This window comes from Leopardus geoffroyi, chromosome B1, assembly GCF_018350155.1.
Source record: "Leopardus geoffroyi isolate Oge1 chromosome B1, O.geoffroyi_Oge1_pat1.0, whole genome shotgun sequence".
Classification (NCBI taxonomy): domain Eukaryota; kingdom Metazoa; phylum Chordata; class Mammalia; order Carnivora; family Felidae; genus Leopardus; species Leopardus geoffroyi.
In genome coordinates, this window is record NC_059327.1 from 140,061,758 (window position 1) to 140,078,870 (window position 17,113).

Here is a 17,113-nt window from a genome sequence, read left to right on the forward strand (position 1 = left end):
TGGATACTCCCTAAATATCCAGGGGGATAGTGCATGTTCCAGTGGCAGTAACATCTCTGTTTGATTTTAAGCAATTTAGGTTTCACTCTGTAATGAAAAGCAGATTGAATAGGACTCTCCTCCAGGCCCCAGATCCCCCATCTTAATAAGATAAATCATTCTGTTTTGTTCTTTTACAGAACTTCTCCCCCACCCCTCCCTGCTCTGATTCCAAGCTTATTTAAACCCCTTCTGTGCAAAGGGAAAAGATTCCTAGGACTATGCTTCCAGTATATGTTCTTCCAAAAAAGAGCAAAATAGTCCATATAAGTTTCATTATTTTTAACCCAATTGATAGAGAAATCAAGAAGAAAAGACATAAGGGTTAAAGATTTCCCCCCAGAACTCTCCTCACCCTAGGTGGACAGGTATATGATCTGACGTTGCAATTCTGTTTTTATAATAGGTTCACGTCTTATCCCCATCACCCCACCTCACTTGTAGAACAGTAGTTTCCAAACATAGCAAGACCCTTATTTTAACCAGTAACTAAAGTGAAGACTTGAAGGTGTGACCTGAATTGGATTGAAATTGCTTCTCTCTAGCTTGCCTTTTAGATAATTATAGATACCTGAAGTAATCAAACACATGCACTTAAGCTTTGCAGAGCAGCTTGTCAAAGTCTGTTTGCTTAAGAATACCCTGCTTTTGCTCATTTTTTTTTAATGTATTACAGAAGAAACACTCTACTGTGGTAACATATGATGAAAGTGACTCTGATTTCGAATGTAAATATATGCAGGGTGTTTTAAACCGACAGCATTTTGTATGAAAAAGTACTTTTAAAAATATATACTGTATTTGAAATTCAATCGACAGAGAATAAAACAATAACAATCATTCTATTGTAATTTTTAACACGTACATTGAAAGGATATTCACTCAAGGATGTAATTTTTTACTTTGGAAGAAAAGAGTGAATATGTTACCCAGTTATTTTTAAATACTTGGCTATGAAGTGAAGCTGGTTGAAAAATTGGCTTTTCATTAGGTGGAATCATATGAAATTGCTGATTTTCAAGTTTTCTAACCTACATATAGAATAATTCCACATGGTTCAACCTAAAATATAAGGCTTCCTCAAAGTAACAATGTCTCTTCGAAAAAGGGATATTCTTTAAAGCAGTAACCCTTTCATGTTTTTTTTTTGTATTTTGAATGGCATCTAAAGACTTAGATGACTTACAATTTATCAGAGATATATTTATTCCTGCAATTTCCCAGGGCTATTTTTTGGAAATTGTATGGAAAATTAAAAATCCACATGGATTTAAGACTCTAAGCTCACATTTTTTAAAGTCTTGAATATACACATTGGTTTTCTGGGACAATTTAAAACGTTTTGTTACATTTACACACCCATAAATCCACCACCACAATCCAAATGTTAAACATTTCCTTCACCCTACTTTATGCTCCTTTATAGCCAAAGCGTCGCATCCCTAGCCAACCACTGATTTGACTTCTATCATTATAGATTGATTTTACTTTTTTTTAAAGCTTATTTACTTATTTTGAGATAGAACCAGTGGGGAAGGGGCAGAGAGGTAGTGGGGGCAGTTTCCAAAGCGGGCTCTGCACTGACAGCAGAGAGCCGGATGTGGGGCTCGAACCCATGAACCGTGAGATCATGACCTGAGCCAAAGTCAGATGCTTAACCTACTGAGCCACCCAGGCACCCCAACTTTACCTTTTTTTTTCAAAGTTTATTGATTCATTTTGAGAGAAAGAAGAAAGTGTGTGTGTGTGTGTGTGTGTGTGTGTGTGTGTGTGAGCAGGCGGGGGTTGGGGGGAGGGAGAGAGAGAGAATCCTAAGCAGGCTCTGCACTGTCAGCCCAGAGTCCAACTTGGGCTAGATCCCACAAACTGTGAGATTAAAACCTGAGTCGAAATCAAGAGTCGGATGCTTAACAGACTGAGGTTGGTTCGGTGCCCCTAACATTTCTTTTTATAGAATTTATGAAAGTGGAATTATATAGTATGTACCCTTTTGTTCTAGGCTTCATTCAGCATAATGCTTTAGAGATTCATCCATGTTGTTGTGAATATCAATGGTTCAATATCAATGGTTCTTTTTTTTAATTTTTCTTTTTTTTCCAACGTTTATTTTATTTTATTTTTGGGACAGAGAGAGACAGAGCATGAACGGGGGAGGGGCAGAGAGAGAGGGAGACACAGAATCGGAAACAAGCTCCAGGCTCTGAGCCATCAGCCCAGAGCCTGACGCGGGGCTCGAACTCACGGACCGCGAGATCGTGACCTGGCTGAAGTCGGACGCTTAACCGACTGCGCCACCCAGGCGCCCCTCAATGGTTCTTTTTATTGCTATGTTGTAGTCTTTTATATGAATATATCATAATTTTGTTTATACATTTACTTGTCGATGGGCTGTTATTAGTTTTTGGCTATTGTTAAGGATGCTGTGAATACTTGTGTATAAGACTGCATGTTTTTATATTTCTTGAGCAAGTACCCAGGAGTAGACTTGTTGGATTATATAGTAAATGTATGTTTACCTTGTAATAAATTACCAAATTATTTTTCAAGGTGGTAATGCCATCATCTTTGTTTCATAGCTTCTTTATGAACTTTCTTATTGCTGCTACAACAAATTATCATGAATTTAGTGGTCTAAAACAATACATATTTGTTATATTACAGTCCCGGAGATCAGAAGCACTAAATTAGTCTTCTGGTGCTAAAGTCAAGGTGTCAGTAGGGCTGATTCCTTGTGGAGGCTCTGAGGGGAGAATCCATTTCCTTGCCTTTTTTATATTTACTTGAATAATCCAGGATAATCTCTTATCTCAAGATCCTTAAGTAAATCACATATGTAAAATTGCTTTTCACAAAAACATTAATAGTCATAAATTCTGGAGATTATACCCTGGACATTTTGGTGGGCCATTATTCAGCCTACCATACTTGTAATACTTGTAATCAAGTAATTTCAACTAAAATTACTCATTCAGCCAAAACTCTAAGGTGTGTAAACATTTTTTGTATAACTTCCCAGGCCTAATAGCTACTTGCAATTGATGATTACTGTGTGCCAAACACTGTTACATAGAGTTTGCAAAATCACAGGATGATGTAGGATCAGGTTTTTTGTTTTTTTGTTTTTTGTTTTTTTTGTTTTTTTGTCACTTAAAAGAGATGAAAGTGTAATCAGCTGGTGGAAGATGGAAATCTAAGATGGCCCCAGCGGTAAGCTTTAGTGGTGCCAGAAAGGGCCCTACTTACTTACATTTTGGGGAGTCTAAACCTCAAAGGGAAGGCAAAAGTCTGATGAGGTATGTGGGGACCTCAGAGCAGATTGGATCATGGTGGAGTTCCATGGGGCTCAGCCTCCAGTCTGCAAAGTTTAGAGAAGCCCCAAATCCAGCATCATGCCTGAGTGGTAGATTGGCAATGCTGGAAAAGATATCTGATCAACAGGTTCAAAGACAGCCTCTCAGAGCCCCGTGACACGCTAGTGAGAGAGGCGAGAGCGGAATGTAGGTTCGTAATCCCAAAAGGGGAAGATGGTTTATCTACTAATGACCGGAGGCTATGACAGGACAGGTTTGTCAAAGACAGGACAGGCATCAAAACAGAGTGAGCAAAACACTCACCATTGGGCAAGTGAAGACTGAGCCTGGCACACTTCATAGATATTCCTGGCCTGATACTGGAGACATAATGTAAGCCTCATAGAATTTAGATTATCCGTGGTGGGGAGGGGAAACAAGAAAATCATGAAATAATAGATTTTTAATTTTTTTTAACGTTTATTTATTTTTGAGACAGAGAGAGAGACAGAGCATGAACGGGGGAGGGGCAGAGAGAGAGGGAGACACAGAATTGGAAGCAGGCTCCAGGCCCTGGGCCATCAGCCCAGAGCCCTACTCGGGGCTCGAACTCACGGACCGAAAGATCGTGACCTGAGCTGAAGTCGGATGCTTAACCGACTAAGCCACCCAGGCGCCCCTGAAATAATAGATTTTTAAATCCAAAGAGATCGAGGCATATCTGGGGGTGACTGAGCCCCGTTGAATTGGGAAGATTAAATTTCCCGTTAAAGCACATGTGAGAGTTAAGTGAAAATCATTTATAGAGAAGCAAAGATTACGTTTTAGCAAGGCTGACATGTTGCTTGAGAGCTTCATGCTTCTTAAATAGAAGGTATATAAAAACACTTTAACAAAGATGATGCAATTGCCAGGCGTGATGACGATTACTTGATCATAAATATTGTTCCTTGAGATTTCAGATTCTTTGTTCTTAGGATCATCAGGAGTGTTGGCTTTAGAGATTTTTTTTTTATTGATTTATTTTTTTAATTTTTTTTTCAACGTTTATTTATTTTTGGGACAGAGAGAGAGAGCATGAACGGGGGAGGGGCAGAGAGAGAGGGAGACACAGAATCGGAAACAGGCTCCAGGCTCTGAGCCATCCGCCCAGAGCCCGACGCGGGGCTCGAACTCACAGACCGCGAGATCGTGACCTGGCTGAAGTCAGATGCTTAACCGACTGCGCTACCCAGGCGCCCCTAGAGATTTTTTTTTAGAGGTTAATCTTAGATTAACCTTCCTTAAGATCACTGGGAAGATTGTAAGCAGTAGTATGTGTGAAAAACCCATGGAAAGTCCTATTCTCATATGAAAGACCATTGTTTTCATTTTTTAAATGGCAAAGCCATGTTCTCTTAACTGCACGGTCCCTTTCCTTTTCTATAATATCGGATACGTTATCTTTCTAGTCATAAATTCTCCTTTCCTGCCCCAACTACTATAGGATGACAATATCACATGATGTTGAGAAGGAAAGCACTCAGGTTCTTCTGTCTTCAAGCCACACAAAGCCAGGGAATATTAGGTGTCTGACTAGTTGTTAATAACAGCTTGAAAATGTGAGTGTCTCTGGGCTGTGAGTATTTTCTAAAGTTCATCATTTTGGCAATTTAATGTGAGATATTTCATAGGGGAGGGGTGGATATAAGAAGATGCAGTTTTAGCCTCCATTTCTTGTTGATTGTAATCACGTTTGTCACTCACCTGCTTGAACTGCTAAAACCCTTTAGGAGCCTGATTGTAGAAGCCTCCTGTTAAGTGGAAAAAAGTCTCCCCTGCCTCTTAGCAAATCATGGTAAACATGTCAACACGTTATGGGATGTGGTAAACTTTGGAATATGTGAACATCTGATGAGAAGATCTTTTTGATCGGAACTTTTATGTTGGTTCAATAGGCAGGACTAGTTATCCACTTTGTTTACTTTCAGGTATCTGAGACAGTTATACACACATGCTGGGACTTGGGGTCACCTCTCTGCGAAATGTATGGAAACACATTTAACACATGGGCTTTTGAATCTCCCCGTCAAACCCGGCACCTCTCCTAGTATTTTAAATGGGAGGTCCTGCCTCTAAGATGGTGCCTAGATATTTTAAAATAGACACATTAAATCAAGTACAAAATGTGGTTAGATTTTTTTTTCCCCTGGGTGTTTGCAGCACATTTGTAAAAGTTGTTAAAAGACTTGTTTTGCTGAATTTTCATTAGCACATTCTTAGTGAGATAGTAACATTCAATATCACTGACAAATGTATTGGGCATCTCTAGTAAGATTTTTTTCTAATTATTGGATTTGTAGTGATTTAGGAGTTGGCAGAAATTCTAAATACTAATAATTTAAGGAATCTAACAATTACTGTGATGACCCTAATATTCTAAATAGTAATAACCACAGCTACACTCATTGAACATTTATTATGTTCCAGGCATTATTTACAGTGCTTTCCATGTGTTGCCTTACTAATCACAACAACCCTCTGAAGTAGGTACCACTATTATTCCCATTTTGAAAGTGAGGAAACAGACTTTGTTAAACACTTCTCTAACTTACAAAGCTAGTGAGTGGTAAGCTATAATATGAACAGAGTCAGTCCAGTATTCTTAATCACCATCCTAATTAAATTCAACTTCCTTTAGTCTTTATTTAATATTTTTAATTAAGACTATTTTTTCACAGCAGTTTTAGGTTCACAGAAAAATTGAAGGGAAGGTACAGAGGTTTCCCACATACCTTTTCCCCCCAGGCATACCCTCACACTTTATCAATATCTCTCACCAGAGTGGTACGTTTGTTACAACTGAATAACCTACAGTGACACATCATAATCACCCAAAGTCCATAGTTTAAATTAAGGTTCACTCTTGGTATTGTACATACAAGGGGTTTAGACAAATGTATAATGACATGTTTCCATCATAATGATATCAGAATATGATACCCCTAAAAATTCTCTGTATTCTATCTATTCATCCCTTTTCCTCAACCCTGGTAACACTGATCTTTTTGTTGTTTCATAGTTTTGCCTTTTCCAGAATGTTATTTATTCAAATTGTATAGTATATATATCAGCTTTTTAGATTGGCTTCTTCACTTAGTAATATGCGTATAAGGGTCCTCTATATCTTTCCATGGTAGGATCACTCATTTCTTTTTAGCACTAAGTAATATTTCATTGTTTGGGTTTACCACAGTTTATTTACCTATTCATCTACTGAAGGAAACGACTTGGTTGCTTCCAAGTTTGGGCAGTTATGAATAAAACTACTATATAAACATCCACATGCATTTTTTTTTTGTCTGGATGTAGTTTTCAATTCCCTTGGGTAAATACCAGGAAGCACTATTGATGAATCTTATGATAAAAGCGCATTTAGTTTCATAAGAAATTACCAGATTGTCTTGCTAAGTGGCTGTACCACCTTGAGTTTTCACCAGCAGTGAGTTCCTATTATTCCACCTCCTTGCCATCATTTGGCAATCAGTGTTCTGGGTTCTGGCCATTCTAATAGGCAGGTAATGATACCTCATTATTGTTTTAATTTGCATTTTCCTGATGACAAATGATACGAAGCATCTTTTCATCTGTTTATTTGCCATCTGTATATCTTTTTTGGTGAGGTGTCCGGTAAGATCTTTGGCCCATTTTTTAATTGGGTTGTTTTTTTATTGTTGAATTTTAAGGATTTTTTGTATATTTTAGATAATAGTCCCTAACCAAATATGTTCCCTCTCACTCTGTGGCTTGTCTTCTCATTCCCTTGGCATTGCCTTTTGCAGAGTTCAAGTTTCTAATTTTAATAAAGTCCAGCTTATCAATTATTTCTTTCATGGATTATGTCTTTGGTGTTGTATCTAAAAAGTCATTGCCCCCACCCAAGGGCATGTAGGTTTTCTCCTATGTTGTCTTCTAGGATTTTTATAGTTTTAGATGTCACATTAGGTCTGTGATCCATTTTGAATTAATATTTTGTGAAGGGTGTAAGGGGACTCATTTTTTTTTAAATGTGGATGTCTAGTAGTTTCAGCACCTTTTTCTTTTTTTTTTTTTTTTTTTTTTGCAGTTTTATACCTTTGTTTGACAATCAGTGGTTAGTTCTCATCCCCATGAACTGTCTGTGGATTTTTGAAAGTGGTGACGGGTACATAGGCAACCAACGTATAGAGCTTATTTGGTGAATCTTCATCCTCGTTAAATTTTCTGGACAACTGCACATGGAAAAGGTAGGGAACATTCCTTATTCCTTTGGCCCACACAGCTTTGTTGAGTGTGGTGTCATTGCCTACAGCTGGAGTTCCCATCTCCTTCATGGCAAATTTTCATATCTCTTTAAGTGCCTGAGGGGCATGCTTCTTGAAACCCACTCCATGGATGCATTTGTGAACGTTGATGGTGTATTCTCTGGTGGCAGAATGGCTCTTCTTCTCACCAGGCTTCTTTGTGGGAGCCATTCTGCCAGCCTGGTTGGAAAGCTCAGCACCAATTTGTTGAAGACACTATCTTTGCTCCATGTATTGCCTTTTCTCCTTTGTCAAAGATCAGATGACTATTTATGAGGGTCTATTTCTGGGCTCTCTATTCTGTTCCATTGATCTATTTGTTCTTACACCAATACTACACTGTCTTGATCACTGTAGCTTTATTTATTTATGTGTTTTTACTTTAATTAATTATATTTTGTAGAGAGAGAGAGAGCATGTGCACAACAAGTGGGGGAGAGTGGCAGAGGGGGAGAGAGAGAGAGAAAGAGAGAGAGAGAGAGAGAGAGAGAGAGAGAGAGAAAGAATCTTAAACAGGTTCCATGCCTGGTGTGGAGCCCGGTGTGGGACTTGACATGAGGCTTGATCCCATGACCCAGGATCATGACATGAGCTGAAATCAAGAATTGGTGCAACCAACTAAGCCACCCAGGTACTCTTTCTTTCTTTCTTTCTTTCTTTCTTTCTTTCTTTCTTTCTTCCCATGTAAATTTTATCTTTGTTCCTCTATATGTAAAATGTTTTTCTCCTCTGGATTTTTCAGCACTTTTTTCTTTATCTTTTTAAAAATTTTGTTTTGTTTTTCTTTATCTTTGATTTTATGTAGTTTTAAAATGATATGCCTAGGTACAGCTTTTTGGTATTTATCTTGCTTGATGTTCTTTGAGCTTCCTGGATCTCTGGTTTGGGTTCTGATATTAATGTGAGGAAATGGTTATTATTGTTTCAATATTTCTTCTAGTCCTTTCTCTCTGTATTCTCCTTCTGGTGTTCCTGTTGCATGTATGATACACCTTTTGTAGCTGTCTCACAGTCTTGGATTTTCTGTTCTTTCTTTTTGTCTTTATTTTCTGTGCTTTTTTATTTTCACAGATTCTACTGATATCTTCTAGATCAGAGAGTCTTTCCTCTGCTGTGCCCAGTCTACCAATAAGCTTGTCAAAGGTGTTCTTTATTTATGCTACAATGTATTTTATCTCTAGCATTTTTTTTTGTTTTTTTCTTAGTATTTCATCTCTGCTTACATTGCTCATCTGTTTTTACATGCCGTCTACATTATCCATTACAGATCTCAGAATATTAATCATGGTCATTTTAAATTCTTGGTCTGGTAATTCCAACATACTTGCCATGTGTGGTTCTGATGGTTGCTCTGTCTCTTTAAATTCGGGGATAATTTTTGCCTTTTGATATGCCTTGTCTTTTTTTTTTTTTTTAAATAACCAGACATGTTGAGTACTGCTATAAGTAACCTTTGGATAACAAGTGCTTTGCGGTCTATGAGTAAGCCCCAGTCTTTTAGTGTGCCTGTGCCTCTGAACTGTGAACCCCACAAGTGTTTGTCAGTCTTTTCTCTCCCTTGGTTGGGACGGGATGTCTAGAGTGGGCTAAGGTTGGGTATTAACCCCGTTTTCATGTGGAAGGCTGGAGCTGGCTAGAGTTGGGTATTTCCCAGCTTTTCCCAGAGCCAGTCAGGCTGTGACAATATCCCAATAGGTTAGGCTCTGGTTAACTAGTTTCCCCAAAAGGAAGAGTGCTCTGGCATATTTCCAAATGGTTTCTTCTCTTCTCCCCTTGCTGGAAGTGCAAGAGGATTTTTCTCTGATATTTACTATGGGAACCTGGCCAAGTTCCTACAGGTAAATCTCAGAGTATTTTGGGGTCCCCCTTATCACTGAGGCCCCCTGGAGTTTTCACTCTCAGTCTTGTCCTCACTGGGCCTCTAGCAATTTGTTCAGTTACAGTTCTTTCTTCCTTTGTGGTTTCTTCTTAAGAGTCTGTCCTCTGATAAGCCACGACTCCCTGTATTCATCTGCTTGTCTCTCCAATCTTGGGGACCACTGCCCTGTGTCTTCCCTGTGTCTTCCCCTTTCTTCTGGATCCAATAAGAGTTGTTGATTTTTCAGTCTGTTTAACTTTTTACTTGTTAGAATGGAATGGTGCCTTATGCATGCATAAGGCGCTAGTTATACATAGAACCAAAATCACAAGTCTAAACTCTATTTTTTGTTTTCCTTTCTTTTTTTCCCAATTTCCCCTAATTCTATTTCTTGTTCTTCCTTTCTTTTTCCCTATATCTTTACCACCTCCTTTCCTCATTTTTACTTGCTCATTTTACTTGTCCCTCCTATTCCCTTTCTGTTTCTCTCTTTTTTCTCTTCACCTTACTTCTTCTAGGGTTACATTTTCCAAGGTGTTCTAAATGTAGAAAATGTATCACTAAACAAACATAAATGTTGGTTAAACTCAAGGTTTAAATTAGGGGCTCTTAAAGAAGAGAACAGGTTGGAATCATGAGTTCTAACATTGAGAGAAGTGAGGGGGGAGATATTTCACCATTTGGGTTGAAGCTTCATCCAAAGGTATTTAAGACATTGAATTTCCATTGGTACTCAATGTTCTGATCCAAAATATCGTTTTTTCTTCTCTGTTTTGTTTCTACAGGGGAATTAGTAGGGGAAAAATGCAAATGATAAGGCAGTATGTAGATGTGATTCATTAACCAGAGACTGGTTTAAAATGTGAACAAACCTGAGAGTGGGAAATTACTCACCCAGGGAAATTCTCTCATGAAAGAAGGAAAAACATTCGCTGAAAGATAGGTGGCCTTTGGCAAAGTTGTTAAAGATTTTCAATAGGCAGAATACCTGGGAGGTTTGAACCAAAGTTCTCTTGTTCATACCTAAAGTTTGTTTATAATTCTCTTCCCTATTTTAAAATACAAAAATAAACTATAAACAGGTAATAGTCATACAGAGCATCTTGTGTAGCTATGAATTACTTTACCTTCATAGTAACCCCATGAAGCAGACACAGATATTATCTGCATTTTTAAGATAAGAAATCTGGGAAATTAAGTATCTTGTCTAAGAATACACAGCAAGGATGTGACAGAGCCAGCATTAAACAGAGGTCATCTAGCTGTAGAACCCAAGTCTTAGTTCACTGGGCTGCTATAACAGAATAGCATAAATTCGGTGGCTTAAACAACAAAGATTTGTTTCTCACAGTTCTAGAGGCTCGAAGTTCAAGATCAAGGCACCAGCACCTGGGTCACAGACAGCCTGTTCTCCATGTTTGAGCTCCCCTCCTGGCTGCTCTCCATGTGAGGACATAGTAGAAGTGACAAGAGAGCTCTGTGGGGTCTCTTTTATAAGGGCATTGATCCCATTTTTGAGGGCTTTAGCCTCATGACCTATTAATTTTCCAAAGTCCCCACCTCTAAATACCATCGCCTTGGAGATTAAGGTTCAACATTAATTTGGTGAGAGGACACAAACAATTAGTCTTTATGAGCCCACCAGCATGCACACTTTTTAAATATTGCTTTAATTTAATTTAATTTTTAATATTGCTTCCCATTATCAGTAAGTGACTTTTATCAATAAATGACTAACCTCTAAATACCATCACCTTGGAGATTAAAGTTCAACATTAATTTGGTGAGAGGACACAAACATTTAGTCTTTTTTTTTTTTTTTTTTTGGTGTCTTACTCATTTTTTTTAATTTATTTATTTATTTATTTTTATTTTATTTTTTAATTTAATTTTTTTTTAAATTTACATCCAAATTAGCGTATAGCGCAACAATGGTTTCAGTAGTAGATTCCTTAGTGCCCCTTACCCATTTAGCCCATTCCCCCTCCCACAACCCCTCTAGCAACCCTCTGTTTGTTCTCCATATTTATGAGTCTCTTCTGTTTTGTACCCCTCCCTGTTTTTGTATTATTTTTGCTTCCCTTCCCTTATGTTCATCTGTTTTGTCTCTTAAAGTCCTCATATGAGTGAAGTCATATGATTTTTGTCTCTCTCTGACTGACTAATTTCACTTAGCATAATACCCTCCAGTTCCATCCACGTAGTTGCAACAGGCAAGATATCGTTCTTTTTGATTGCCGAGTAATACTCCACTGTGTATATATATATATATATATATATATATATATATATATATATATGTATGTATACCACTTCTTCTTTATCCATTCACCCATCAAGGGACAATAGCCTCCATGGCTATTGTTGATAGTGCTGCTATAAACATGGGGGTGCATGTGTCCCTTCGAAACAGCACACCTGTATCCATGGATAAATGCCTAGTAGTGCAATTGCTGGGTCGTAGGGTAGTTCTATTTTTAGTTTTTTGAGGAACCTCCATACTGTTTTCCAGAGTGGCTGCACCAGCTTGCATTCCCACCAACAATGAAAAAGAGATCCTCTTTCTCCTCATCCTCGCCAACATCTGTTGTTGCCTGAGTTGTTAATGTTAGCCATTCTGACAGGTGTAGGGTGATATCTCACTGTGGTTTTGATTTGTATTTCCCTGATGATGAGTGATGTTGAGCATTTTTTCATGTGTCGGTTGGCCATCTGGATGTCTTCTTTGGAGATGTGTCTATTCATTTCTTTTGCCCATTTCTTCACTGGATTATTTGGTTTTGGGGTGTTGAGTTTGACAAGTTCTTTGTAGATTTTGGATACTAACCCTTTATCTGATATGTCATTTGCAAATATCCTCTCCCATTCTGTCGGTTGCCTTTTAGTTTTGCTGATTGTTTCCTTCACTGTGCAGAAGCTTTTTATTTTGATGAGGTCCCAGTAGTTCATTTTGCTTTTGTTTCCCTTGCCTCCAGAGACGTGTTAAGTAAGAAGTTGCTGTGGCCAAGATCAAAGAGGTTTTTGCCTGCTTTCTCCTTGAGGATTTTGATGGCTTCCTGTCTTACATTGAGGTCTTTCATCCATTTTGAGTTTATTTTTGTGTATGGTGTAAGGTGTGGTCCAGGTTCATTCTTCTGCATGTCGCTGTCCAGTTTTCCCAGCACCACTTGCTGAAGAGACTGTCTTTATTCCATTGGATATTCTTTCCTGCTTTGTCAAAGATTAGTTGGCCATATGTTTGTGGGTCCATTTCTGGGTTCTCTATTCTGTTCCATTGATCTGAGTGTCTGTTCTTGTGTCAGTACCATACTGCCTTGATGATTACAGCTTTGTAGTATAGCTTGAAGTCTGGGATTATGATGCCTCCTGCATTGGTTTTCTTTTTCAACATTGCTTTGGCTATTCTGGGTCTTTTCTGGTTCCATACAAATTTTAGGATTATTTGTTCTAGCTCTGTGAAGAATGCTGGTGTTATTTTGATAGGGATTGCCTTGAATATGTAGACTGCTTTGGATAGTATTGACATTTTAACAATATTTATTCTTCCTATCTAGGAGCATGGAATCTTTTTCCATTTTTTTGTGTCTTCTTCAATTTCTTTCATAAGCTTTCTATAGTTTCCAGTGTATAGATTTTTCATCTCTTTGGTTAGATTTATTCCTAGGTATTTTATGGTTTTTTGTGCAACTGTAAATGGGATTGATTCCTTGATTTCTCTTTCTGTCGCTTCATTGTTGGTGTATAGGAAAGCAACCCTATTTCTGTGTGTTGATTTTATATCCTGCAACTTTGCTGAATTCATGAATCAATCCTAGCATTTTTTTTGGTGGAATCTTTTGGGTTTTCCGTATAGAGTACCGTGTCATCTGCGAAGAGTGAAAGTTTGACCTCCTCCTGGCTGATTTGGATGCCTTTTATTTCTTTGTGTTGTCTGATTGCAGAGGCTAAGGCTTCCAATACTATGTTGAACAACAGTGGTGAGAATGGACATCCCTGTCTCATTCCTGACCTTAGGGGGAAAAGGTTCAGTTTTTCCCCATTGAAGATGATATTAGCATTGGGTAGTTCTTATATGACTTTTATGATCTCAAGGTATGCTCCTTCTATCACTACTTTCTTGAGGGTTTTTGTCAAGAAAGGATGCTGTAATTTGTCAAATGCTTTCTTTGCATCTATTGAGAGGATCATATGGTTCTTGTCCTTTCTTTTACTGATGTGATGAATCAATTGTTAATTGTTTTCCGGATATTGAACCAGCCCTGCATCCCAGGTACAAATCCCACTTGGTCATGGTGAATAATTTTTTTAATGCTGGTTGGCTAATATCTTGTTGAGGATTTTTGCATCCATATTCTTCAGGGAAATTGGTCTATAGTTCTCCTTTTTATTGAGGTCTCTATCTGGTTTTGGAATTAATGTAATGCTGGCTTCATAGAGAGTTTGGAAGTTTTCCTCCAAAGTTTGGGTTTTATTTGCTGTTCTTCCTCCAGCTCCTTAAGGCATAAGGTTAGGTTGTGTATCTGAGATCTTTCTTCCTTCTTTAGGAAGGCCTGGATTGCTATATACTTTCCTCTTATGATGGCCTTTGCTGTGTCCCAGAGGTTTTGGGCTGTGGTGTTATCATTTTCATTGACTTCCATATACTTTTTAATTTCCTCTTTAACCTCTTGGTTAGCCCATTCATTCTTTAGTAGGATGTTCTTCAGTCTCCAAGTATTTGTTACCTTTCCAAATTTTCCTTGTGGTTGATTTCGAGTTTCATAGTGTTGTGGTCTGAAAATATGCACAGTATGATCTTGATCTTTTTGTATTTACTTAGGGCTGATTTGTGTCCCAGTATATGATCTATTCTGGAGAACGTTCCATGTGCACTGGAGAAGAATGTATAGTCTGCTGCTTTAGGATGAAATGCTCTGGATATATCTGTTAAGTCCATCTGGTCCAGTGTGTCATTCAAAGCCATTGTTTCCTTGTTGATTTTTTGATTAGATGATATGTCCATTGTTGTGAGTGGGGTGTTGAAGTCTCCTACTATTATGGTATTACTATTGATGAGTTTCTTTATGTTTGTGATTAATTGATTTACATATTTGGGTGCTGCCACATTTGGCGCATAAATGTTTACAATTGTTAGGTCTTCTTGGTGGGTAGACCCCTTGATTATGATATAATGCCCTTCTGCATCTCTTGATACAGTCTTTATTTTAATATCTAGATTGTCTGATAAAAGTATGGCTACTCTGGCTTTCTTTTGTTGACCATTAGCATGATAGATGGTCTCCATCCCCTTATTTTTAATCCGAAGGTGTCTTTAGGTCTAAAGTGGGTCTCTTGTAAACAGCATATAGATGGATCTTGTTTTCTTATCCATTCTGTTACCCTATGTCTTTTGATTGGAGCATTGAGTCCATTGACGTTTAGAGTGAGTACTGAAAGATATGAATATTGCCATTATGATGCTTGTAGAGTTGGAGTTTCTGGTAGTGCTCTCTGGTCCTTTCTAATCTTTGTTGCTTTTGGTATTTTTTTATACTGTCTTTATACCACTCCTTTCTGGACTGCCAATTTTCTGTGGATAGGTCTGCTGCAAACCTGATCTGTCTTCCCTTGTAAGTTAGGGACTTTTTTTCCCTTGGTGCTTTCATGATTCTCTCCTTGCCTGAGTATTTTGTGAATTTGACTATGATATGCCTTGTTGATGGTCGGTTTTTGTTGAATCTAATGGGGGTCCTCTGTGCTTCCTGGATTTTGATGTCTGTGTCTTTCCCCAGGTTAGGAAAGTTTTCCCCTATGATTTTCTCGCATAACACTTCTACCCCTATTTGTCTCTCTTCCTCTTCTGGGACCCCTATGATTCTGATGTTCCTTTTTAATGAGTCACTGATTTCTCTAATTCTTAAATCGTGCTCTTTTGCCTTCATCTCCCTCTTTTTTTCTGCTTAATTATTCTCTATAAGTTTGTCCTCTATATCACTGATTCTCTGTTTTGCCTCATCCATCCTTGCCGCTGCTGCATCCATCTGTGATTGCAGCTCAGTTATAGCATTTTTAATTTCATTCTGGCTATTTTTCACTTCTTTTATCTCTGCAGAAAAGGATTCTAATCTATTTTCAACTCCAGCTAGTATTCTTATTATCATGATTCTGAATTCTGGTTCAGACATCTTGCTTGTATCTGTGTTGGTTAAATGCCTGGCTGTCATTTCTTCATGCTCTTTCTTTTGGGGTGAATTCCTTTGTTTTGTCATTTTGAAGGGAGAAAAGGAATTAATCAGGTAGAAAAATTAAAATTAAAAAAATTAAAGTTAAAGAAATATTAAAATTAAAAAATTAAAAACACACACACAAATCGAATAAATGATGCTAGATTTTAGGTATGTTTTGTCTGGGTGTTGAAAGTGGTTTGACAGATTAGAGAAAGAAAAGAGGGGGAGAAAAAAATTTTAAAAATTAAAAAATTAAAAAAAGAAATCGTTTGAGACGTTGACAAATGAATACACTGAAGTAGACTAAAATGAGATGATAGGAGTAAAATATAATTTGAAAAAATATGCACAAAAGTAAAGAATAAAGTAGAAAAAAATTAAATACAATTAATAAAAAATAAAAATAAATATGAATCTTTTCCTTTTCTGTATTCAAGAAAAAGAAACGAAAAAGAGAAAAAAGATAAAAAAAGAAAACAAAGGAAATCATTTGAAAATTTGAAAAAGTGAATACACTGTAGTAGACTACAATAAAATGATGGAAGTAAATAGAATTTGAAAAAATTTACATAAAAGCAAAAAATATAGTAAGAAAAATGAAGGAAAATATTTTTAATAGAAATTGAAAGTAAAAATGAAGTTTTTTTTTGTTTCTGCATTCAAGAAAAAGAAAAGAAACAGAAAAGAGAAAAGGAAAAAGAAAAAAAGGAAATTGTTTGAAAATTTGAAAAGGTGAATACACTGAAGTAGACTAAAATAAAATGGTGGAATAAAATAGAATTTAAAAAAATTACACAAAAGTAAAAAATATAGTAATAAAAATTAAAGAAAAACATTTTTAATAAAAATTGAAAATAAAAATGAGTTTTTTTCTCTTTCTGTATTCAAGAAAAAGAAGTGTAAAAGAGAAAAAAGAGAGTAAGAAAGAAAATTGAGTAGATGGACCTGTTAACAGATTGAAGTAGGACTGAAATTATTTCGTTTTCCCCTAGAAGTCAGTCTATGTAGTGGTTTATAGTCCATAAACTAAGCCAGTGGTGAGACTTGTGTTCTTGAGAGCGAAGTTGGCCCAGTTGGGTGGGGTTCATGTAACAGCTCCGTTCTCCACTAGATGGTGCTTGTAGCCTACTGGGGTGGATTGTTGTGGTGCTCGTAGGTGCCAATGGGCATGTGTGGGAGCAGTGAAAATGGCGCCACCCAACTACCCGGTCTGTTCTCCTGGATCAGCAATTGCGCACCCGTTGTCTGTCTTCATCTTTCATCCACTCCCTGCTTTTTCACTCTGTGACCAGGCCCCAGGCAGTATCTCTCTCCTGAGTTTTGTCTCAGATGTGGCTGTTTTCCCTGGCCCCTTACTTCTGAAGGACTGCAGCTTTGACCTTTTCTGCCCCTCTGCAG